Source organism: Taeniopygia guttata, chromosome 4 (assembly GCF_048771995.1).
Source record: "Taeniopygia guttata chromosome 4, bTaeGut7.mat, whole genome shotgun sequence".
Lineage (NCBI taxonomy): Eukaryota > Metazoa > Chordata > Aves > Passeriformes > Estrildidae > Taeniopygia > Taeniopygia guttata.
Window position 1 is genome coordinate 18290126 of NC_133028.1, and position 24521 is coordinate 18314646.

General features: G+C 40.7%; 1 long non-coding RNA gene across 2 annotated transcripts; it reads right to left on the minus strand.

The window, feature by feature from the left end:
* Window positions 1-6212: 6212 nt before the first annotated feature.
* Window positions 6213-24324, minus strand: LOC140683915 (uncharacterized). 2 transcript variants are annotated; one of them, XR_012055545.1, is made up of 3 exons: window positions 24155-24324; window positions 16668-16786; window positions 6213-6646 (listed from the first exon to the last, which is right to left on the minus strand). It is a non-coding gene; the product is annotated as an uncharacterized lncRNA (long non-coding RNA). The 2 variants fall into 2 exon arrangements; XR_012055546.1 differs by lacking the exon at window positions 6213-6646 and adding an exon at window positions 10797-13410.
* Window positions 24325-24521: the final 197 nt, after the last annotated feature.

A 24521-nucleotide genomic window follows, 5' to 3' on the forward strand; every position in this document is an offset into this window, starting at 1 on the left:
AAAGTCATGGCCTTGGTTCCCTGTATTCTGTAATAGACTATTTTAGCAACAGTCAAACAGCGAGCGCAAGCACAAAACTTAGTCTGGAGCCCTGTGCCAGTCCTTCATGGTGGGCTTCATACACCTGATGTGATGTTAGCTCTGATACTAGAGTAGGAGAAGGAGCTACAAGTGTATAGGAGGGATGATGGCAAGCTCCTATCTACCGTAAATAAAGGCTCAAAAACTTCATTACGGAAAGATGGTTAAACATGGGGAAAAGATCACAGATAATTTTACTAATATTTTGAAGCTGTAACTATTATGAAGTGAACAAATTATGTAGGAGGAAGGCATATGTCTAGGATATCAGAACTGTTGTTATTGAATTAAGACCTCAGAAGCAAAGCGAAGTCCAATAATATCTGTATATGAGGTCAGGGTTCAGTTTTCAGATGATTCAATATGACAGTAAGGCGTAAGCCCTACTTGACAGTCATAAAACAGAGAGAGACAAGGAGCTTCTTCCTGCTCCCAAAGCAAAACTAGCAACTTCTTCATCTTATTTTTAAGATGATAACTTCAAATACAGTAAGGGAACTCCAAAGCTGACATAGAAATAATTGCCAAGAAGCTTTACTGAGAAAGTGGTACTAAATAGAAGTTGCAATTCTAATGCTGTAAAATTGATGGAGGGAGAAGATAGGACCCAATCTTCTCTCCTCCTCCAACTTGCCTTACAAAATTTCAGAACTTGACCCACCCCTGGCTGACACATTGGTGCTGTAAAACTTGTGTTCCCAGCTCCAGCTAATGGTCTCTGTCTGAGAACTCTCAGGTAAGCGAGGCAAAAGCAACTCTTCTGTGAGGGGACTGCATGATCCTCGTCTGGTTTTGGCAAAAACATATCAGTACAGCTTAGCGAGGAAATAATTTTTTATGGCTGCTGTTTAGTTTGGTTTTGTCTTTCCTGAAATATAACAATCTGGACATGCAGCTATCAAGCAGTCTTTTCCAAAGAATACTTGCACATGTGTATGTAAGCATATGTGTAGTTGAAAAATGCTTATTCACATCCAAAAAACTAAATTGTTTTGTTGTGAGCATTGCTTCTATTTACTTAGCAGATAAAAGGTATGCATCCTAAGAATAACAGGAAAACTGGGTCCTCAAACTATAATTTTGTAGCCTTAAAAATTACTATTTTTTCTTTCCTAAATGCAAATGAAATGTTGGGGTTTTTTTTCTGAAAATTAAACAATTCTATGTAATACTCACCCTCTCAAGCACAAACAGGAGTGATTGGAATGCAGCTCTACAGTCGCTGCAGAAGGTGATTGTTAAATTCAGGAAGATGATCGCTGTGTTCAATGGGGTCAGTTTTCATTTCTAATGTACACTGATCTAAGGAAATGTTATCACTGCAGTGTTACCCTGTCCTCTTCCTCCTGCACTGGCTGTATGTTTTTACCCTGTAGATAGATGCTGGTAGCACAATGGCCAGACCAGAAAGACAATCAACAAATTCATCAAGCTAATGTCTAATTGTCCAGCTTCAGATGACCTCTTCTGAGCTCAACTTCATCTTTGTTAACAAGCAGTGATTTAGAAGTGCTTTCCTACTCTGATAACAGTATTTGTTACTGCACTAATGAAATTAGTAATCAGATTTGATTAATTATACTTTTCTGTAATTCAGTATTTTTCTAAGCTTGAAATAATGTGAAAAAGTTTCCTTGTAGAAGTCAACTGTCTGGTATTATCTGTTATGGCCAACCGACTGCTGAAATATACTTAATGAGTTTTACAGCTTCCTAAACCAGGTTAGGTGAATCATTAGATAATGTTGATGTTCCTTGTTTACAGTTTCTCAAACTCTGCGTTCTTTCCTATATTGAGTGTTGGTATAATAAGCAGCATTGCACTTGGGTTAAACCCCGCTGCTGGAACTCAAAGATCAGAAAGGGATGTACAAAAGACACAACTTTCTTGTAACAGATTGTAGCTGCTTCTGGGCTAGGAGCTGGTTAATAACGTGGTGGTAACTCTCAGTCCTGCAGGCACTCCCCTTCAAAGCAAGTGTGCTGCTTGAAATAGAAAGTAGCACTGTAGTTTGGACATGGGAAAAGGGTCCTGAGTGCTGGATTGTATCCCAGGGGATGAAGAAAATTGTGTACTTGGTGGCACAGGCTCAATTATTCCTTCATTTCCTCCCTCTCCCCAGGCTGTTCTCTCTCAAGTTCTACAATCTGAGCTGGACCCAGTCCTGTCCCTTGTGCACCTGGTGGATTTGCCATCTCCTCTGCTCTCTTGAGGAATTTTTTACCAGTCTTCTTCAGGCAAGCCCAGATGTCACCCTGAGCTCACTATGGAAATCACAACCCAAGCTCTTTGAGATTCCTACCAGTAAATCTCTCTGCTCCTCACATACTGCTCTCCTTTCTGAGCCTCTACAGGTGTCCTTGTTCTGTTTCCTATCAGGCCCCAAGATCCTTTTACCATTTTGTTTGTTTAGCAGGTACCTTTTGCAGTCTGGATAGCAACTGTGAAATAAAATGTCTTTTCCCCTAATCTTTCCCTCTCTCTCAATTGTAATTTCTTACCCCAGTCAACCCTTCCATTCAAAGTTATCCTGTTTTCTGCCTCTGTCTCATACTCTTTACTAACCTTACCAATACTCCTCTTCAGGTTTGTCTCCTTCCTTTGTCACTCTAGACAATTCATTAATTTCTAAACCCTAATCTCCTTATCTAACCATCCCTGATGACCAGCTATGACTGCGACTCCTCATTCTTAGATAATTAATTCATGCCGGACTCTGGATCTGTTTCCTCTCCCAGTCTCTTGTGTCTACAGACGTTTGTTCAGGTGAGATGGCACTCCTGGTGGTGGGCAGTGTCACTGAGGCCATCACAAATACAGGAGACCAGGCTTCCCCATTCCTGTCTCCTGTGCTGTTTCCACCTGCTGCTGCTCCTGCCACTCTGGGCTGATGCAGACTTTGCAATGATGGAGCACAAAGTCTAAGAGCAGTGCTGAGATAAAGCCAGCTCAGATGACTTTATGTGTAAAATCAGTTACTGATTTTTAATGTTGGTGTTTTTAAGAGCTGTTGTGTTGTTCTGCTCTTTTTGAAAGTGCGTGTGGTTACTGTAAGCACAGAAATACTCCCATCTAGTGCAGGCTGTACAAAGGCTATCAAGCTTCAAAAATAGGCTCCACTTGGTTTAAACATGGTGACAAAAGGCCAGCTGGAGCTGTCAGTAGAGATTTTGACACTTGTTTCAGAAGGGCCAAGAGACGTCCCATGATGGTGTAACTCCTTATTTCCATGCTCATAATGCCCAGAGCAGGGCACTTGGCAGCTGTCTCTGTAGGTAACCTGTGGATGTGCTTCTCAAGGAATGATGTGAAAACATAAAAACTTCATAAGCCAAAGTACAGCCATGTTAAGGCTGCATGTGTAAAAGTGATGCTGCTTCCTGTTTACTTGTAAGTCTTTGTTATATACCATATAATTTCTTAAATAATATGCTACCAGGTCATGTTTTGTTCCACAGCTTTTTGAAGTTGGACTCAATGATCCTTATGATCCCTCCCAACTTCAGATATTCTTCAATTCTAGGAAATTGAAGTGCATATTTTATGAACACAAATTAATTCAGCTCAGCAGTAGCTCTGACTTGGTAGGTTTTTTTTACACTCTATATAAAATTTTAGGGAAGTCATATATACAAAACCAGTCGTCAAAACATGAGAGATGCTCTGATGCAAGATGCTATTGTTATTTTGTAAATGAGTCCAACTTAAAAAAAACAAAACAAATGTATGACTTTCTCTACCTCTAACACTTCAGTGCTATGAACATTGTAGCTATAAATTGTTTGCACTTGGGATTCTGGGAGAAATTATTGAAAAGACAGAAGTCAAGGACAAAGATATGTAGGCTGCTAATAGAAAGCAGAGGAGAGTTGCAGAGGACTTGAAAAGGCAAGCACCTTTTGTGAGAACTGTAGGAGAGTTAAAGAAAGGGAATGGAAGGCAGCATAACTCAGCAGAAGAGCGGGCCTGTGTCAAAGGAAGGTGGGAATGCAGCACCTGGGCTGAGGTCATTACAAACTTTGGCAAGACAGGTTTCATGAAATTAGATGTTGCATTACATCTGAATGTCACCTAGCATGAGACAGGGCGTGGCCCAATACCTTTTGTTTAGTACGTGTAGACATAGCAGAAACAAGTTTGAGAAATCCTGTTTCTGGAGTAGCCAACCTTTCACAAACCTGGGGCTGCAGCACTGCCTCTGGTGTGGGACCACCCTTACAAATCCTTTGCCTGCTCATCCATCCCATGGATTAATGTGGATGGCTGCTCTGCTGTGTGTGGTGGGGCTTTTTGGTCTCTCCCCCTGCAGTTTCTGGAGGTGCTTGGCGGTGCTGTGCAGGGCAGGCTGGGTGCCTGCTGCTGGCTGCGCTGGTGGGTGCAGAACTGCAGCACCCACGGGCTCCAGCCCCAGCCCTCTCCTGAGTGGGGCAGGGGCACTTTCACACCCTTTGTCTCCTCTGGGCAACCTGTGCACAACCTGGCTCTCCTTATTACTGAGCACCCTTTTGATTTATGTCTGTAAACACTTTCTGGAAAGAACAAAGATTTAAAAAGCAAATACAGTAAGAAAAAAAAAAAAAGGTGATTGATTGTTGTGGTACAGAAATTCATGGTTAGGCCAAGGGATTGCATTATTTCTATGGCAACACTATTGATTTAATATGCAGTGTTCCAGTGCATCTCTGGTGACATTATAACCAAGGAATGATGAACAGAGCTGAGTGTGACCAAGGTTTGTGGGATGCAGTTGTTTGCCTGTGGGGAAGTAAATCTTTGACTATCAGCCAGCATAGGTGATATCAGATGGTTAGAGGTGATGCAGTTTCAAATGTAAATACATGGTGGAGATGAATTAAAATTTTACCAGCTATGGGAAAAGGGTGTTAGTAGACATACCTACTGTCAGCCACTGCTCTAGTATTCTTCAATGCAAGCACATTTGCTTGACATGGGAAAGGTCTGGTAGTAGGAATGTGTAAGGTACATAATGGAGGAGAAACCATAGCACAAAACAAATAGACATGGAAACCATTCTTTAATTTTTGCAATGGTTTTTCTTCCACATTATAACATAATTTGTATTTCTTGACTGTGAATGTCTATTTACAATTTAAAAGCCATTAAAATTTATCTTCTAATTATAATCATAGTAGAATGAATACAGAAAATAAAAAATGGATTTGTACATGGATTGACCACAGCATTCTGTTCTGAAGTAAAAAATTATCTTGGAAAAATTACTTGCTCTGCCTTTAAATTCCATTTTTCCCAATTTCTTTTCAGTTCGGCAGGTTGGCAGACAGTTAGAAGTAAGCTCAAGCCAGAATTTGATTACTACCAGATATTTGATTTCATTGTATGAGGAAAAATATTCAAGCTCTTAATGATGGACATAGAGGCTTGGTGTGGCATTCATGTTTTTAACTGAGGATCATTTACCTGAAAACAGCCAATTCAAGCACTTTTTGGCTTTTTCATCCTCTGGTCTCTTTGTTCAAGATTAAGTATTTTCTATATCCTAGATGCTTCAACTTAATCTAAAATTATGGGTTTGATGATAAATTATTTTGTCAAGTTCAGAAACTGCAGCTGCACAAAACAGAAGAGATAATAAACAATAATTTTCTCTTACACCTATGTTTTTACGGAGCTCTACACTTTCTTAAATGTATTTCAGGGTTATATTGCATGTTCTCAAGTGCAAAAACAACTTAAATTATCACAAATAAGCAACAAGGTATGGCAGCTTCAGTCTCTGGATTGGAGGAGTAAGCAGAGTGGAGGGTGAAATGAGCAGGGCCTATGCCTTTATTAATGTTCAGATCTTTATTAAAAAGTCAGCTCAGCAGGGGGCTCGACACAGAGCTCGCCCCCGCTGTTGTAGCTTTCCCCCCCCCACCCCGCTGTTGTAGCTTTTCCTGGTAGCTGAAGGGTGAGAAAGCTGCAGAGTCTGTCCCTGGAGTCTCCGTGGCACACTGGTAGCTGGAGGTGCAGAGGTGTGCAGTCTGTTGCCGAAGTCCAGCAGCAGCTATCCCTCTCCTTCCCCCCTGGAAACACCAGGAAGTGCATGTTCCTTTGTTCCTGCTTCCCACAGCCCAGTCCAGTCTGGTCCTCTGTAGGTTATGGTGACAGGTCAAACACAGACTAGGGATGGGGTTCCCTTTTCCCCAACCAGCACACCCATCCAGCCCCCTTCACTGTGCCCAGCCTTCCATTTTAGGGGTGTTTTTCATCCCCAGAACCCCCTCCCATGATTCCATTGGATTATTTTGCATCCTGGTCCTAGTGTGGGTGGGGTTGTAGGTGATTCCCAGGAGCAATTAGCTAATTAACATTACAATGTCAGTACTTAGTTCCAGCCAAGTGTCCCAGCCAGGCTGTTTTGTTCATAACAGAGGGCAGTCTCTAACTTATTAATTAACTAGTGCCAGTGCCATTGCTTCTTTCTCCACCAGAGACAGTTTTGCTGGTTCTCCCAAGTTTTTCACCCAAGTGTTTTGCTGGTTCTCCTTTCCTGAGTTTTTAAGGAACTGTTTCATCTTGTCTTTCTGAAGCAGGTCCAGATCTACAAATGGAAAATACATCTGTTATATTTTAATATTTATACTGAGATAGCTTTTGTATAGGCCAGCTGATTTAACTTCTACTGCAGTGAGAAATGGGCTGCTTGCTATGAGTGAGGAAATGGAACTGCAGCCTTTCACTTGCCCCTCTTTCCTGCAATGTCTGCTATGCAAACCAATTCTTGCTGGTTTGTACTCCCTCAACTTTCTCAATTTTCCAAAATAAGACCTATAATTTAGACATCCTGAACATGCAGTGCTTAATTGGCCAGAATTGCAAATACCTGCAGTGTTGGGTATTATACAGATTTAAAGCCTGCTGTTTGTTGTTGTTCTCAAAGTTATTTCTTGCAAAGGCTGTTTTATCCAGAGCTGTCTCTCTTAAAATTTTCTTTTTATGAAGGAGGAAGCTCCAACTCTTCCCTGAGAAATCAGTGGGTGGGGAGCCGGTGCTGCTGACCAAAAACTATTCCTTTTGATCAATGGCCCAGGAACCAAGATACTTGGGGCCAATTCTATGCCAGCTTGTACCTGAACATGTCTGGTCAAGGCACAGTACCTGCAAACTTCACAGGAGGTATTATTCATTTACTTGGACTCACTGTTTCCCTACTAGGAACTAGGCTGAGGTGCTGTATTGTATGACTTTCCTTTCCTTGTAGGAATGTGATGCTGCCAGTTTCTTTGATATTCAGAGAAACATGTGGCTGGTGCTAAAAATAGTAATGAACAATCATGACTTTAAAGCCAAAGAAAACAAAGAGAGTATCTGAGAACCTTGAGTATTTAAGTCTTCTTATTTGGCTGGTGTTTGCTTAGCCTTTTTATTTGCATCTATTTGCATCTTTTATTTATATCTATTTTTTTTAAATCAAATAAAACTTTGATAGATAGGGTTTCAGCTAAGCTGACTCTATCTGGAAGGCTAACAAGCTTTCCAAACAAAACAATTCTTTTAATGAGATCATAAAGCTGTCTCCTCAGGAATGAAGCAAGGTTAGATGTTCAAAGCTTAGTCTGCAGAATCTGACATTTTCAGAGGCCAGAAAAACCTGAGGGTTCTCAGCTTTTGTCTTTATCTGTAGTTCAGTGCCATCTCAGCTGCAGGCATTTGGTCATTCAGACACTGCAAAGTAGAAGTAGAGCTGATGTGAAAAATTGTATTCTCCCTTTTCATGTTTTTTTCCCATTGTGTGAAATGGGGGGAGTCCATTAACATCACTCTCCTGCTGGAGCTGTATTTGAGCTCCATCTGTTTTGTTGGTATGAGGTTATTAGCACAGAGGAGAAAACACAAGAACAAAACAAGTTGCTCTTAGCAAAGCCCTCCAGGCATGAATTAGTGACGGTGAAAATTTAGTACCTGTGTTTAGTGAAAATCTTAACTCAATAGCAGAGTACAGAGACACAGAAAAGGAGAGAGATGGTTCTGCAGGAGTTTTGTGCTGAAGTACAAGTGTATGGAGCCCAAATTACAGTATTTAACACCATCAATGCCTCAGAGGTTAAGCCTCTTGTCAGCTAATTATGAGCATCCTCTGTTGCTCTGGAAATTGCACAGCTGCCAAGTGTAACTCTGGAGCCCTGCTGCCTGTGCTGGAGATCTGTCTCTCACAGCCTGCAATCCCACTCCTGCTTATTCTCTTACAAGGCTAGCTTTTATTTTTATTTTAATTGCTAGATTTTTTTAATGGAACTTTTTCATATTATTGTATATGTATGTTATTGTTATTATGCTGCTTTATTATATATTTTAATTATATTCAGAGGCATGACGACTGTTGGTGATCAACCACATGAGCAGCTAAGAGAATAAGGGACACTGAAGAAGTACCCTGAAACGTGTGCTCTTGTGCTTCCTTGTGTGTGCCTGTAACTTGTCTGTTCTGGGCAGAAGATGAGTGTTTGTCATAGTAAAATTAAGCCCTTAGTAATGTCAGAAACAGCCTCATTAGATGTCTGTGGAATTTGGGCTTCTAAGTCACAGAGGACAGGCCCACACCAGACACTGAGTGATGGCCCAGGAAAGGCTTCAGTAGCGCCAACTCAACTCATCTGTTCATAAACAGTGCCTTTACACAGAGCTGTGTGTTTGGAGCCAAAATCAAGGCAGCTGTAGCACAGAAATGCCGCCCCCCATCACGTATGACCTGCTAGCTCAGGCACTGCTTAGCCCCGGCATGGTGGCATCACCAACCACTCTGAATTTCTGCTCCCTCAGAGGTATCTGTGCTCTGTTCCAGCAGTTTGTGGAGACCAAAGTTAGCAAGCGAGGAGCCTGAGACATGCTGCTGTTCAGCAGTTGGTAAAAGTATCTATTTAAAGCCCTAATGCTATTTCTGGAATAAAGAAAACTGCTTTAGAAGGCAAGGTGAATTTTGAGAGTAGTTAAAATCAACATAAAAGAATTTTGCAACATACACATAGATCCACAGCAACAGGTACAGCTCCTTAAAAGCTGATGCAACCTCTTTCAGATTCTTTTAGAAATACCAGAAATGAACTACAGAAAATTCAACCTAGAAACTGGACTACCCTTAACATTGACCAGGAACCTGTTCTGCCTTTTTATTTTTTTAACCTAAGAAGTTCCACTACTGTAGAAAGACGAACACGGTGCAGTTAGAACAGAAACTCATATTTTAGGGTGTGTTTATTTTAAATCTAGTCTTCCTCTCACTTCCTTGAGCTGAGAAGATTTTGATCAGGTTTGGTTTGGGTTTGTATCTTAACTGTATAGAACTGTAATTCCCTGATTAAAAGGGAAAGAAACATTATTTTGAAAAGTAACATCTAATACATCCTTGTTTTTTTTCTTGCAGTCATGGGAAGCTGTCTTGTAATCTCCCCATTCCTTGCGTGCTATTTGTCACCAGAGGCAAAGTTGAGGTTTCTGTGGTGTGAACAATCAACAGTCAGACACAGATGAGAGTTCCTGAGTATTTAGACTATTTAAATATCCCACAACATTTCTTTCATGAACTGTGTAAATGAGAAGTCAACATCCAATATTTCTTCACCCTGCTGAAAACTGCTAATGTTTGCCAAGTACTCTGCATCAGCCTAGCTGAAGTCACCGAGAGAAATCAGTGTGCCCTGATGTGGCCACAGTGCAGGGTCACCTGGAGAGCACTGCTGCTGTAGGATGGGATTATGTCCAGATTAATTAGAATGTCGTCTCTGCAGCACATCTTGGGAGATGCTGTTGCACTGTTTCCGTTCTGGAGCTGGTTTGGCAGTAGATTAAAAAACCTGAATATTGATTTCACTGAACATGTAAATATATCTCAGACCTCTGTGAAAGTCATTTGTAGGCACTAAGTTCAGATTGTGGTCTAGCCCTCATCCTGACTGAAAGCATGGTATTTCCACCCTCTCCCCCCTCCCTTTTCTTCTTTTTGAGAGATCATCTCCTAATATTCATAGTGGTTTTCTTTTCTTGTATTCTGGCCTTACCCCACTGCCTTTGCTCAGGGAGCCCTGTCTTGCCAAGACCACCACTGCCATGTCTAAAATCATCAAGTCCTTAGCCTAGTCCAGTGGACAGGAAAGATACTTATCACTGCCTTCTGGGAGCTCAAGATACCAGAGCTCTTGTCCTGACATAACCCATCTGTCAGCAGGGGTCACAGGGTACTGGTTCAGTTCAGAAAATGAGTTTAGGGAAAGAATTCAAATAAGCACTTTTGTAAGCTGCCTCTTCAATTAGCAGAGGGGAAAAAAAAGCTGTTTTTGTAGGAGTACTGTGGTATGTTGCTACCTTCTGAACACCTTCTGGAAAAGCCGGTCTCTGTTGATTGTGAAGGACTAGAAACTAAAAACAAAGGTTTTACAGAGAAGCTGCATTTTTCTAAAGAGGGAAAGTTAAGATCAACACTAGAAACGCAATGTACTTTCTTGCTAGTCTGTGTCACTAGAAATACCAGATTTTAATGATGCCATTAAATTCTATAGATCTTTGAGCTGTTCAGTAGTACTCATCACAGTTATAAGTACTTTTTGCCTTTTCTTGGCAAAAAGGTATTGTTGGCTTGATATTGTTAAAAGCAGTCACTGCTAGATCTAATCAAGTTTAAACATCTGAATCAGAAAAATATAAGAGCAGTAGTCTAGAGAAAAGGGGATTTTAATGTAAACTAATGCTCAAAGAAGTAGTTGTCATGTGGCTTTATTTTTATATCTGAAATATATGGTAAGCAACAGCATGAGGGAGGTGTTTCCTCAGGAGCATCTCTTAAAAGTGTTGTCCTCAAATTACTCCTATGAGTCAGTAGAAGAGACATGTTTAAGGAAATTATCAAAATTGGAAATGGCTTTGTACATCTGTTTATTTTGGGCTATTTAAAAGCACAGTAAGCTTTGTATTTAACATTCTTCACATGGTAGAGTAATTATTTGCTATACCCGTATTTTTTTTCCTTTCCTCCTTGCCTTCTTTGAACTTCTAACTTTTAAACTTTAATTTATTATGACCTTTATTTTGTTTCCCTATAAATGCTTGGGTTAAAAAAAAAAATTCAAATCTTTGCTGTGAACTGCTATTATTAGGATTCAGAAGTCTACACATGGGTCCTCAGTATCCTCAAAGAATGATACACATCTGATATGGGCAACCATTTTCTGACCACAGGGTTAATAAAAAATATATTTATAGTTTATTATGTTTCTTTTGTAGTCTTACTGACCAGGCAATTAGTATTTGGTGTGAAACATAAAAATTCTATATGTTGGTTACTATTGAAATTTTTGGTCACTTCTCATTGTATGAAGGGCAACTGGGTTAGCTAAATGAGGGGCATCTGCAGGCCCCTGACAGATGGCTGTCTCTGCTCCAAAGTCACTTCTGCAGCACAGTTGCTTGGGTTATCAACTCCTAATCTTTTCAAGTGAAAATTATCTCAAGTAGCTCTTGACCCCAGCAGTTGCTCTTCCAGCGACCCTGTCCATAGGTGTTTGCATGGACAGCCATGGTTAGAAGAGCATGCACAATCAAGCCTTACTGGAAGTTACCCAGAACCTTCTGGGCTCCCATCCCACAAATCTTGCCTCTTTTTTGAACAACACAGCAATTTTCTATCCAAGAACCTTTCCTTCTGAAGTTTTATTGCTATAAAACATATGAATCACAAAAAGTTTTGATGAATCAACATTCTCTAATAAGTTGAAGGTCCCAAACACCTACCTCCACCTCTAACCTCCTTTCCTGACTCCTTGGGTTTTACAGAATAATTCAGAAAGGCAGCTTGAGTGATCTGCTTTCATTTCTCTTGAAGTGCTCAAATGACAAACCCCTGAATACACGGCCAATAAGACACTGAATTATTATGTTCTTCCATCAAGCTGTGATGATCATGATGTACTTAATTTCCATTCCAGTTTCCTGACTACCCTTATGCACACTATTGCTGAATACAAGTCCATGCTTACTGTGCTGGACTCCTACAAAAGATAAGTAATTACACAAGATGTTTTGAATCAAATGTTAAAAACCCAAAGGTAATTGACAGGGCTTAAAGGTAGAGGGATTTAGAGTTGTTTCCTTCTCTGAATTTCTGAGAGCTGACATACTGCTTTTCCTACCCAGTGATTTCTGTATGGGACAAGGATCAAATTGTACTGGCAAGCCTGACCAAGTTTCCACAAAAGGTAAGAGGACTTTCCTATAAGCTTTTTCACCTTTTGGTTTTATATTCAAGGTCTATGGAGTGGTTTCCTCCTCCTTGGAGGAGGAAAGGCCTCTGCCCTGGCCTTTTCATTTCAGGGTGGGTGTAGAAGACCCACCCTGAAATGAAAAGGCTGGTTTTGATTGCTGTGACTTTGGCTGTGAGCAGTGTCCTGAGCATGCACCTTCCAGAGGTGTGACTGTGTGACTTGGCACGAGGTGAAGGCTGCACCAGGTGAGGGCTCTGCCAGCTGCTCTGTGTGACACACTTCAGTAAAATTTCTCCGCTCTCAGGTAGGAAAGTATTATTTACTGTAATGACAAAAAGAGAACGCCATTTTATTTCTCAGGCATTTTTTCTCAGGAAACACTGTTTTTTATGCAATTGCATTGGGTGAATGATGGTGAGTTCCATGCTGGACATGCAGCCCCAAATACAGTGTCCTCTTTTATGCAACTGTGTGATATAATGACAGCTGAGACTATGACATGCTCTGTAAGGCAGTTCTTACCTTTGAGACCTACTTAAAGGGAACTTAAGAATGGATGAATGGGCTTTTTTATAAAATATTACTATGTTCAAAAGCCTAGAACCTCAAAAGGCTCATGAGTCTAAAAGGGCAAATGCTCCATACAATACTTTTCTCTCTGTGAAAATGATAGGTGTGTATTTTGTCTTTAAATAGCAGATAGTTTGTCTTTGCTTGTACCCCTAGGCAGAGAAGATCCGCTCCATTATGTGCTTTGGGTAATTGCATTTGTTAAACATGCCTCAAATGGTCCCTTCCTTTCTTTACCACTAAAAGAAATGCAGGGATGTGGGTATCTGTGTCCTGTTGATACCAGGTTAATGGTGCATCTTTGAGGGGAAAAATAAAAAAAATATTTTTCTTCCAGGGGGAAAACACAGGAAAGCAATTAGGGGCAGGAGTGTGGGAATATATAGACCATATCTAAAATGGCTACAGTGCACTGGGGAGGCTGGTCATTTGGGAGAAGAAATTCTGTAATAAAGGTCAGAGGGGATGTGGGTCAGATGGCTTAAATGGCTGCCAGCCCAGGAGGGAGGTAATGAGACTGGAAGTAGCAAGCGCAGCATGTTATCTGTGAAAGAAGGGAGAAAACGGTGATCAAAACAATGCAGATATGTTGTAGTGTACAAGGCATCAGAAAAAAATTGAGACAAGAATTATGAACATATGGAGGCTGACAAAACAGAAAGTTGGGTGCAGGTGGGATGTGTTAACCTACGAACATTTTGAATAAAAACATCTGTTGTCTAGTTCTGCTGAATTCCTTATCTGTGTTCCTGTGAAATTGAATATATTCTCAAAAAAAAGAGTAAGACTTAAACCAGGAGAAGTACTAGTGTGAGAAGTGTGGTGCTGGTGCAGACATGCGTCAGTCACTTGTATGTATCTGTTATTGGTTCTGAGTATTATACCAAAAACCCACATAAGTACTGCAATACTAGAAATCAGTCATGTATACATACAAAATGAGTGGATGGCAAGAGCGTCAGCAGTCAACCATTGTTTGGTTTAGCCAGAGAAAGGAGAGCAGTTCAGAAGGACAGCAGTAGGGAGAGTATCAAGGAGAGTAGTTTATCTATCTATTTCTGGCTCTCTGCCTTCTGTAGTGTGCAAGGAGACATCTTCCAGTGCTAGAAACTCTGTGTAGCTCTAAAGCCGCATTTTAACTCCTTGAATCCCAGGCCAAGGCTAAAATTCTTTTAGTGAAGCTTGTTCTACCTGATGGGGTTAATATTATGGCAGAAATGGCTTTAGTATCCAGACTGTTCTGCTTTAGAACAGAAAAAATAAAGATAAGATAGAAGTTATCTCACAAAACACATCTTGCAATTCCTGCAAACCAAAGCCCACAAAAAGCCCTGTGCATTTTCTTATCTGTGAAGAATTTACTGTATCACCACGATCTGTGGACTAGACAAAGCATGTGCAAGTTACACCCTGGACCTCCAGGCCTGTGAACTTTTGTTCCTACTGGCAAGTTGTAACCCCTTTGAGGAGGATGAGAGCTGCACATCTCACCCTGTTCATTAGAGCTGGTGCACGTTTCTGTGTGGCAGCAGATCACAGCACAGCTGTGTTTGCTGGTGGCTGGGGGTGAGGACCAACTCCTGCACTAAGAGCAGAGAGCACCTCAGCCTCCTTCCCCTCCATCCCTCTGCATGCCTGTCCCTGCAGAGCACAGCTCGCTGTCAGATGTGCAGTTAATGTCCCTGCTGTGCCATTCCCTGGCCCTGCCAGCTCCTCCACATCCCCAGGCTGTGAACTCTGCTTTGTTCCCCAGGGATGGTGTCCCTTGGTGGGTGCTGGCACATTGTGCTGGGACAGCTGCATGGAGTGAGCAGCAGTGATGTGCTGGGCTGCTCCTGCATGCTTTGGAGCAGCAGCCACCCCTGCACCTGGAGCACTGTGAGTCCCATGGCTGCTCCCACACACAATGAATTCCCTTCTCCTGGCAGTGCCGGGAGCTGTGGCTGCTGTACTCAGGCTGCCCTGGGAGGGGATTAGGCACGGGCAGAAGGAGGAGGAAGGGGTTTGATGGTGGAGTTCTCTGCACTGAAGGTGCTCTGAGGGGTCCAGTTCCAAGGAAAGCATCCCAGCAAGGACTGTGGCTAGAACAGGAAGGTTTCCACCGTTAACTTGAAGCTTATGTAAACCCAAATATTGTTTCAAATCATGGCAGCAGGAGCTGGGGTGCTGCAGGCAGCCTGACCTGGAGACCAAGGGGCCACTGGGAGGCAGAGGAAGCTGCTCCACTGGTGGAGATGATATGATGCTGTTGCATGACTAAAAGGTGGCACATTTTGACGAATTCAGCAGGAAGTTTGTCAGTCATCTCAAACTGGCCACTCCAGTGTTCCTGTGCATAGTGTTCTGGATAAAGCTGCCACTGAACCACTCCTTTTAAGAAAGTATTTCAAGGACAGGAAATTCTCAGAAATGGTTGTTCAAATGGGCGTCTCCCTGTCTTCACTTTCAAAGAACAATCTTAAGCTCAGGCCCACCTGAAACAGAGAACTTTAAAGCAAAGATTGCAGAGGTGTGCCAGTATCAGGGTCTGGCACCTGTCTCAGGCTGCATTATCTTGTCCTTCACCAGAAATTGCTCTTAACCATTTATAGCTATCTTAATCTTGTATCTTCAATGTGCATCTTACATCTTTAACAGATTGATTCCCTTTAATGTGAAATGCACCATGCAAAAATCAGGTATTATGATACTATTATCAGGCATAATTAGCCTTAAGTATTTTGTTTAGAGATTACACAAAGTGTGCTGGAAACTGTTCTATATACCTCCTGAACATATCATGCTGGCTTTGCATTAATGCCATTTTGTGATCTGCTTTAACTTTCAAAATGCAAGACCAGTAGTAGAATCTGCTACATAGTAAATATGACACTTTTTAGAAATGATGGGACTAAGAAAAAGGGTCAGTGACTTTCCAGAGGAAATATCAGTAAGTCAGTAAAAGGCAAACAATAGCATGCTTGATATTACAAATAAATGGATTTTACAAGCTATTTCTCCTTCTTCATGCTACCCTTTGCTGTGATGGTTTGCTGTCTTGATCTCTGTATTATCCAGCTACAGAAGAGCACTTCCAGCTTTGCAGGCAAATGCATGATGCATTGCGCATGTGACAGACACACTGCAGCTGGAAACAACACTTATGGGGACTGCGTCTGTGTCTAAAAGGGGAGTTGGATCGAGCCTTGTGCACTTGTCTGGTGTGTGCAATCATACTGTCAACCCTACCAGAAACCTTGGCAGTTTGCTGTGTTCCCGTTTTCCAATTTTCCAGGGCTTGTATTTTGTGATACTATTTATTCACTCCTGAGAAACAGCCAGGTGTTCCCCATGGCACCACATCTAGAAACTGATGCTCAGTTGCTGCCAGGACCCTGCTGTGTACCTGCTGGAGTGGGAGTTTATCATCCTTGAGGGAGCATGGCCATGTTCTTGTCCCTGAGAGCAGGTGGGCAGCTCTGTCCCATCTGCACCCCCATCACTGCTTTTCTGGGCAGACTGAGGTTCACAATGGGTGCCTCAGACAGGCTTTCATTCCATGCATGGTGTTCCCTGTTGCCCTTAATGCACCTGGGCTGAAAAAGGATCCTGGTTGTTATTCCTGCTGCTAAGTTTCAGCGAAAAGAACAGCCGCAAGCATGGAACAATTACATCTGATCAAGGGCTTCAGACTGTGGAAAAGTCATACATAATAATTATTCTGAAATGTCTTCTTTGACTATCTCTGAATATCACAAGTTCTATACTTCATCCTTTTTTATTTTATTCAACAGTATTTTTCAAATAAAGAATCAAACTCACCTAATAATGAAAGAATGTGGTCTGTGGCATATGACATGTGCCAACCCTTGCTGTGACTGACAGGGGTGAAGGCTGGCAGGTCAAATCTTATTTCCTGGAACCAGTAACAGTTACGAGACCTGTGGAGACAGAGCTGATTAAAAAATAGCAGACCAATCCAAGCATGGTGTGAGGATCAAGGACAGCACGTAACGTATTGTAAATGGGCTATACATAATTTATATAAATTAGCATAAAGTTACAGTTTTACAACTCTGAAAGTCTTGAGTTACACATCAGCTGTAACAAAATCACCTCTTTAAATCTTAATATATGCAAAATGACACTTGTTACCTTCAGGTTTAAAAAAAAGTTCTTCCAACTACAATTAAGAAGCAATTCTTGTCTTCTCACTGAACTAATTTATGCTTGTTACTTAAACAAAGAAACACTTAATTTGAAAGTAAAGGAAGTCATAGTTTTGCAATAGTATAATTTTTATTGAAAATGCAGAAACTTCAATGAAAATGCATTAAATTATTATTAAGACTGTCTTTGCTAACTGATAGAGATACTTTGCAAGACTTAAAAGCAAGAGCTTAATTTGGTCATATTATGCAAGAAAATCCCAGCTTATCAATGAGCATAATATTTAGGCCTAAGTTTGAAGAGGTTTTAAAGAGCAGCCAAGCTATATAGCCAGTGGTTTATCAAATAATTTTTTAGAGAGATAAAATTATATTTTCCTGAGCACAAGACAAGATAAAATTATATTTTCCTGAGCAGAAGAATTGTTTATAATGCTTTTTAAAGTTAACATGATCCACTCTTTAAAGAAAGAAGACAGTCTTTGTTGTAGTATTTCCTCTTTGCACTTGAACAACCAGCCAAAGCCGAGGTCTTTTTCCTTTAGGAAAGATGGTTAATGATGTGTTCAGATATCCTTGAAGTATCACTCTCTATTTTCAATAAATGTTCAAATTCCTCTTTCATTAATTCAGCTTAAGAACAGGACAGAGAATGTTTGGTTGTGAGTTTTTGCTGGCATTTTTCTGCCATCACTGAGCCCAAAGGTTTGGATATTTACTTAATACCTTTGAGTTCTGCTTTGTGTACTCAGTAGCAAAAGCTGTTATAGATTCCAGGCCTCACAAAAAGGAAGGAAAGGGATTTTTCATAAGCAGAGAGTGATAGGACAGGGGGCAATGGTTTCAAACTGAAACAGGGCAGGTCTACATTAGATGTTAGGAAGAAATTCTTCCCCATGAGAATGGTGAGGCACTGGAACAGGTTGCCCAGAGAAGCTGTGGAGGCCTCATCCCTGGAGGTGTTCAAGGTCAGGTTGGACAGGGCTTTGAGAAACCTGGTCGAATGAAATGTGTCCTTCCCACAGCAGAGATGTGAGAACTAGGCAGTCTTTAATGTCCCTTCCAACTCAAGCCATTCTATGATTTTATGTTTTTTCATATAAAGAGACACAACTGCTATAAAAAGCACATCACTTTCTGTCCTTCAAGAAGCAAACAGCAAAAACCCTGCACAAGAGGAAATGCTTTCTGTCTTGGGTTCTTCTTCAGGATTGCCCAGTGTCTATTACAGCCTTCCTTTGTAAAAGCAAGTATTGGTCTTGTTACTCCCTTAATTACCCCTTATAAAGCTAAAAATATTTGTGTAAAGCTAAAAGTATTTGTGTATCAACTCTAAACAATTAAAAAGCAGCTAATGTCTGCATGCCTTGGTCAATATAATGGCTTACACATACACATTTACACTTCTGAGTCAATAGGAACTATAATTGTGTGTGAATAGGAGATTTAATATTTCAAAAGTTTATAAGAACCTATGTCTTCTTATTCTAGTGAAGTCACTCATTGCATGTATCTTGAGGATGGGCATCTGAAGTCTATAGAAAGTCCTGAGGATAGTATTTAAAGGAAAAAAGCCTTGCATTTCTTCATGTATGGCTTAAGGCTGAGGACTTATATCCATTTTATACTGCAAGGAGAGTGGGAATAGTTCTTGCACCATGTACAATGTAATGTTTTCAACAAGAACAAAATCCTTCAAAAGGGTCCACAGTTTCAATGGCTGACAGCAGGACTGGATTGAAACTGTTTAGGCACAGGCATCACTGAGAGATGTTGCTGTGAAAGAAGGAGACAATTTTTCTGATATTTGGCACACTCCTAATTTCAGGATCTCTCAACTATGCAGCAAGACTAGTTTGTCTAATGCAGTAAGAAAATTACTGCAGTGCTCACACAGGAGAGGGCTGTCCTCAAGCATTACTTGACTTGGATTCCTTTCCTGATTATCCTGGCAAGAACAGAATAGAATAGAATAGAATAGAATAGAATAGAATAGAATAGAATAGAATAGAATAGAATAGACTCAGTTGGAAGAGACCTACAACGATCATCTATTCCAACTCCCTGACCAATTCAGGGCTGACCAAAAGTTAAAGCATGTTGTTTATGGCATTGTCCACATGCCTCTTAAATGCTGGGCATTGACCACCTCTTTAGGAAGTCTGATCTGGGGTTTCACCTCCCTTTTGTTAAAGAAATGACTCCTAATGTCCAGTCTAGACCTTTCCTGGTGCAGCTTTGAACCATTCCCTTGAGTCCTATCCCTGCAGAAGGGAGGAGAAGGGATCAGCTCGCTCGCTCTCTCTCTCTCTTTACTTCCCCTTCTCAAAAAGCTACAGAGAGCAATAAAGTCACCCCTTAGCTTCATTTTCTCCCACATAGACAAACCCAGAGCCCTCAGCAACTCCTCACAGGACATTCCTTCCAGCTTTCACCATCTTTGTTGCCCTTCTCCAGATACATTCAAAGACCTTTGTGTTAGATGATAATCACAGGTAATTGCTTATAAACTATACATTAAGGAATGTTACGTTTTGATATTTATTAAATACCAGATGGTTTGATTTTGCTGTTAATTTTGCAGATCTAGTTAATGACCTGTACAGAATTAGTGACTTGGACAATCAGTTGTATGGCAACTAATTTCAAAGAAAAGAGATTTATTCCCTGACCTCATGGCATCAGATCACCTTTAGGTAAGTCACCTAGAGTTGTCCAAAAGCTGCTTCAAGAACAAAGGCTCAGAAAGGGGATATTGTCAAGCATTTTGCAACAATAAGTACAGAACAGTGTCATTGATGAAATAATTTGTAATTTTTCACCCGGAGTTTGAGGTGTTTTATACTTTATTTGGAATATACATTTTTGTACACAATTAGTGCATATGGCCTTTGAATGAGTAGTGTGTTCTTGAGAGACTATTGATTTTGTCCAAAATCCTAATTTTAAGTCACCCTCAAATCTGCCTTTTTGGCAGAATTAATTTGGGGAGAAGATAAATTAGCATGGGAGTGGAACCTGAGCAGCTGCTCCGTAGGCAGCATGTGGAGGCCAGCAGGCTGCACAGCGCAGGCGCAGAAGCAGTGCCCAGGTGGGAAAGGTGAGGTGAAGTCTCTGTCTCTGCAATCATGATCAGCTGGCTGACAGTAATTATACTTTCTTGTCCTGCTACCAGCAACACTGCCCAGTGTCAGCCAAGAATTAACAAATCATGTAGGAAGAAAACAATGGATTTCTTAAAATTAAACATATATTTAAACTGTTTGTGCATAATAAAAGGAGCCAACATCGCTTACTTTCCCAAAGCACTTGAATCTGTAAATTAAGGCTTGCCTAAGACTGTGAATATTATTATTTATTTAAGAGCTCTCACATTTTCTTTCACATCTCTTCCTCTTCCCTGCCACTTGTTTGTTGGGAAGGTGCTACTTGCATTCATGTGTGTCCAAAGTGGGAGGCAACCAGAGGTGTGGAATGTAAGATTGGTTGAGAGAGTGAACAGGAGTGGGGAAAGAGGAGTGTGGTGTCAGGGCAAGGTTAGGGGAGAGACTATAAAAAGTGTAAGGAAAGGTTAACAGGAGGGGAATAATATTGGGTTTCTTTTGTGATTAAAAATTTCTGATGCCAAAGCATCACCAGATCTTTGCTTTGGAGATTATTTTTTAATGACTCATCTTACCCTTTAGTTAAACCTTTTAGTTATACACTCCAGACAAGAAGTGAAAGTTTAAAACAGCTATGGTAAGCAAAGTTTAAAAATTTATCTGGGATTTAGTGGTCAAAGCAAATTACATGATCCAAATTTTTAACATTCTTGTTGAAATCAAATGCAGGCTACTGCTGGTACTATTTTTTCACATGCCCTACTTTAGCCTGTACCTTGCTGCCTCTGGCCATGCCTTCCCTGGGAGAGGGTCAGAGGCTGTGGGCTTCTGTGCTAAGCAGAACTGCTCCTGATCTGGAACCCTCACCCCTAGTGCCCAGACTGCAGGCTCCAGATGAGCAGTCCCTTGCACATCAGTAAATGTTGAGAACTGTGAATCTTGTAGCAAAACATCAACCAAATAAGATGTTAAAATAAGATACTTCAGGAACAATAAAAACAACTGTAATAATCTACTTTAATGGAAAACATAGCTATCGTGGAAAATGTGAACAAAATAACTCCCGTAACTCATGTCCAAGGATGCATTTGTACTGACAAAAAAATTTGAGACATGGTGGTACTGAGAATAAACTCATTCTATACTGAAGGAACTGTTCAGTTGTCATAAGACCAAAAGAGATTTCCTTTTTCCTTTCAAACACTTCTATCTGTCTAAAATTGTTTGCCATATAATTGCTTCATAAAAACTATTTCTTCTGTTTTGAAATATTTATTTTCCTTTGTATGTCTGAAAGCCCTTCCTGTAGTTTTTCTCTTTGTGACTCCTTCAGTTCACATTTTATTTCCCCCTTCCATTCTTGGCATCGGTTCTGTTGAATGCTGTCTCTTTATGACTTTATTCATTACTCAGTTCTGGAAGTATGTTAACTACTGTAACTCCATTAATTTTTTTTTGCATTATCATACATCTTAGATGAAATGCACAGTATTGTAATAGAGAACCCTGTGATAGAATCCAGTTTCTTTATACATTAAATTAGAGGTTTTCTTATTCCTGTCGAAATCGACTTAGAAGTTATTCTTTACTATTCCCAACTATAGCAGAAATATTGGGAAAAAAGTTCTGAGTATGTATTGCAGTAATAGGCAGAAGAGTGAAGGGTAGCTAAAAGCCAAAAATTTCCTTCAAAGACAAATTTACACTTCTTAATGGAAAGTAAATTAATTAGTGAACAGCAGAGTTGTAGCACTTACCCTCTGTTACAAAATCAAGCATCCTATATAATGTCAGGGTCAAAGTCTGCTGCAAGTATTGTTTGCAAATAAATACCCAGCTGGGTACCACTATGGAGGTTCATATTCAAAAAACACATCTGGCTGGGTGTTTTCATTAATAAGCTTCACTGCTAAAATGTTTATAGGAAAAATACTTTTCAGACAATAGATAAAGCCAGGACTTAGATTTTTCTAGGTAACTGCACAAAGAAGGAAAATGTTTTTCAGCTGAATAGGTATAAGTCCGTACCAAATAACTCTCCCGGCTATAATTCCTCTTGAAATCATCACTGGCCTCTCTCTTTAATGATCAGGGCTTTGTGTTTTACATATCTGGAAGAGGGATTTACACTCATGTTGTTCCCAAATATAGACAACTAGATTTGGTCAAGGTTTCTAAACAGAGAAAATAGACAGCTTTGTTTCCAAATGATGGAAACAATACCTGTTCTCTTCAGTAAAGAGCCATATGGCTGTTTTCTAGATTCCCACCCTTTTGAATGTACATTGTTTAGGTGTGGATTCTTTGGATTTGTGGAATATTAAAAATTAAATTAAAATGTAAAGAGAGAGAGAGAGAGTTTTTCTCCTGGCGCTAGCTGAGAGCCATGCTCATGCTTGCTGTCTTTTGAAGCCGCGTCTACTATAAGAGCAAACCTCATCATGTCAGTACTACTGTTAGTGAATATGTATCTTGGACTGCACTGACACCTTGGCAGGATAAATGGCCGTTTCTTTTACTTCCTATTACTTCTTTTTAATTATTTTTGTTTTAGTTGTGACTTAGGTGCACTAGTCACTGGTTTACTGTACTAGGGCTTGGTGTTACAGATGGATGTGGTTGACACTTGCACAGCACATACCCCTTTTGTGGGGGAGATCTGTAAAGGAGCTTGTAGCACAGACATTATGTAGACATGTTTCATTTCTGTGTCATAACATCTTGCAACATATAACAGTGACTGGACAGAGTTCACCTCTTACAGAATTTGCACATGCTAAGAATTTTTTCTTATTCTGTGTTTAAGACATTTTTTGTGTTTGCACTTCCTGCTAAATGCTAGACTTTCACAGGTATTATTCCAAATAGCTGAAGAGTAATCCAGCACCTTTGCTAGAGGAAACCAGGACCCTTGAAATTTGCTTGCTTTCTTTATTTATTGTTTCCTATCCAATATATATTTTTTAATTAAGTCAGCTGTTTCAAAATAAACTCTAAGGTGGAAAGATAGAGCATTCCCTTATACTTCCCAAGCAGCAGCAGCACTTTTTGAGTGTGTGCCAGACAAGCACTCTGAATTATCTCTCTGACTGCCCTGCTGTTCTGGGAAGAACACCAGCTTCTTCTCCTCTGATTTTGAATGAAGGGAAGGCTTCTGGAACAAATGACACCCACCTTCATCCCTTGTGACAAGCTTCTTATGAAGGCTCTTTCAGAGTAACTCTGCAGAAGATTCACCTTGGACTTCCAAAGACAAACTGTAGATTGTCTGCCTTTGTATAAATGACTGATTTTTCTTTCCTTAAGTTTTTTGTAGTACAATAGGTCTGATATAGAACTTTCTTTTTCTAAAATGTTAACTTGGTCAACACTTAGGATTGTGTTTAGCAAATGGAACTAGCAATTGTTGAATAAAAACACTGCAGAGGACACCACCATGTTCTGGGTGAGCCATGGCAGGGTACTTGGGTTCTTGAAATCGTGCACATCTCGTAACTTCCCACTCAGAAGAGCTGGGTTGCACAAGCAGTGACTCAGAAGAGAATAAGCCATAACTGAAAGAAATACAAGTATTCCCCATTAAAAGATTCACCTGATTTCCTGCATGTTGGGCATGACCTAAAATATGTTACTTTTAGATATAATGTTGAAGTACACTTCTGTTAAGAAAACCTGTGAACCACCAAGGATGACTTTGGGTCCTTTTTACATTATTTCTTTCCACTTTTGGACAGTTCTTCACTTCACACAGAAGAGAAATTGGTTTCCTTTTCATCCTTTCCACCTCTGTGCAAACTGCAAGTGGGGAGGGTGAGGCAGGGCTGGTGCTTCCATCCTTGGGCTAGACCATCAGTCCTGCCCAGTACAGTGTGGGCAGTGGGGTCGACACCAGCAGAGCCACTTGCAGGCAGGGGAGGTGCTTGGTGGTTCTGCTGCCAGGATGTGATGCTGTACACAGGGCTGCAGAGGCTCTCATGGCTACTGCTTATTAAACATTTCTGACGCCAACTCAGGAGAAGGGGAAGTTGTGACTCACCACTCCAAAGGCTGGGCATCTCCAGGGGACTGAGAGGTGCAAAAAGAAAGAGTTTTACTTTGCTGAGTTACTAAGTCACTAAGCTGCTGGGAGATATGACTGCATACAAGCAGACAAAGCAGATCTGCTGGTTAGATGGCTGGTTTACGGCTTATTTTCTCCGTGTAAGTTGCCCACTGAAACAGAAAAAAATAAAAGATAATAAAGCTGCAGTGCCTAGTGCAGCCCCCCCATCCCTTAGCCCTGTTAAGATCAGGACTAGAACAGACAGCAATGCTGGTGGCTGCTTTGTCTAATCTATAGTACCAGACTGTTTCATTGAATAACGTATCTCTTTATCATATATTTGTCTTCATTTCTAGCGTTC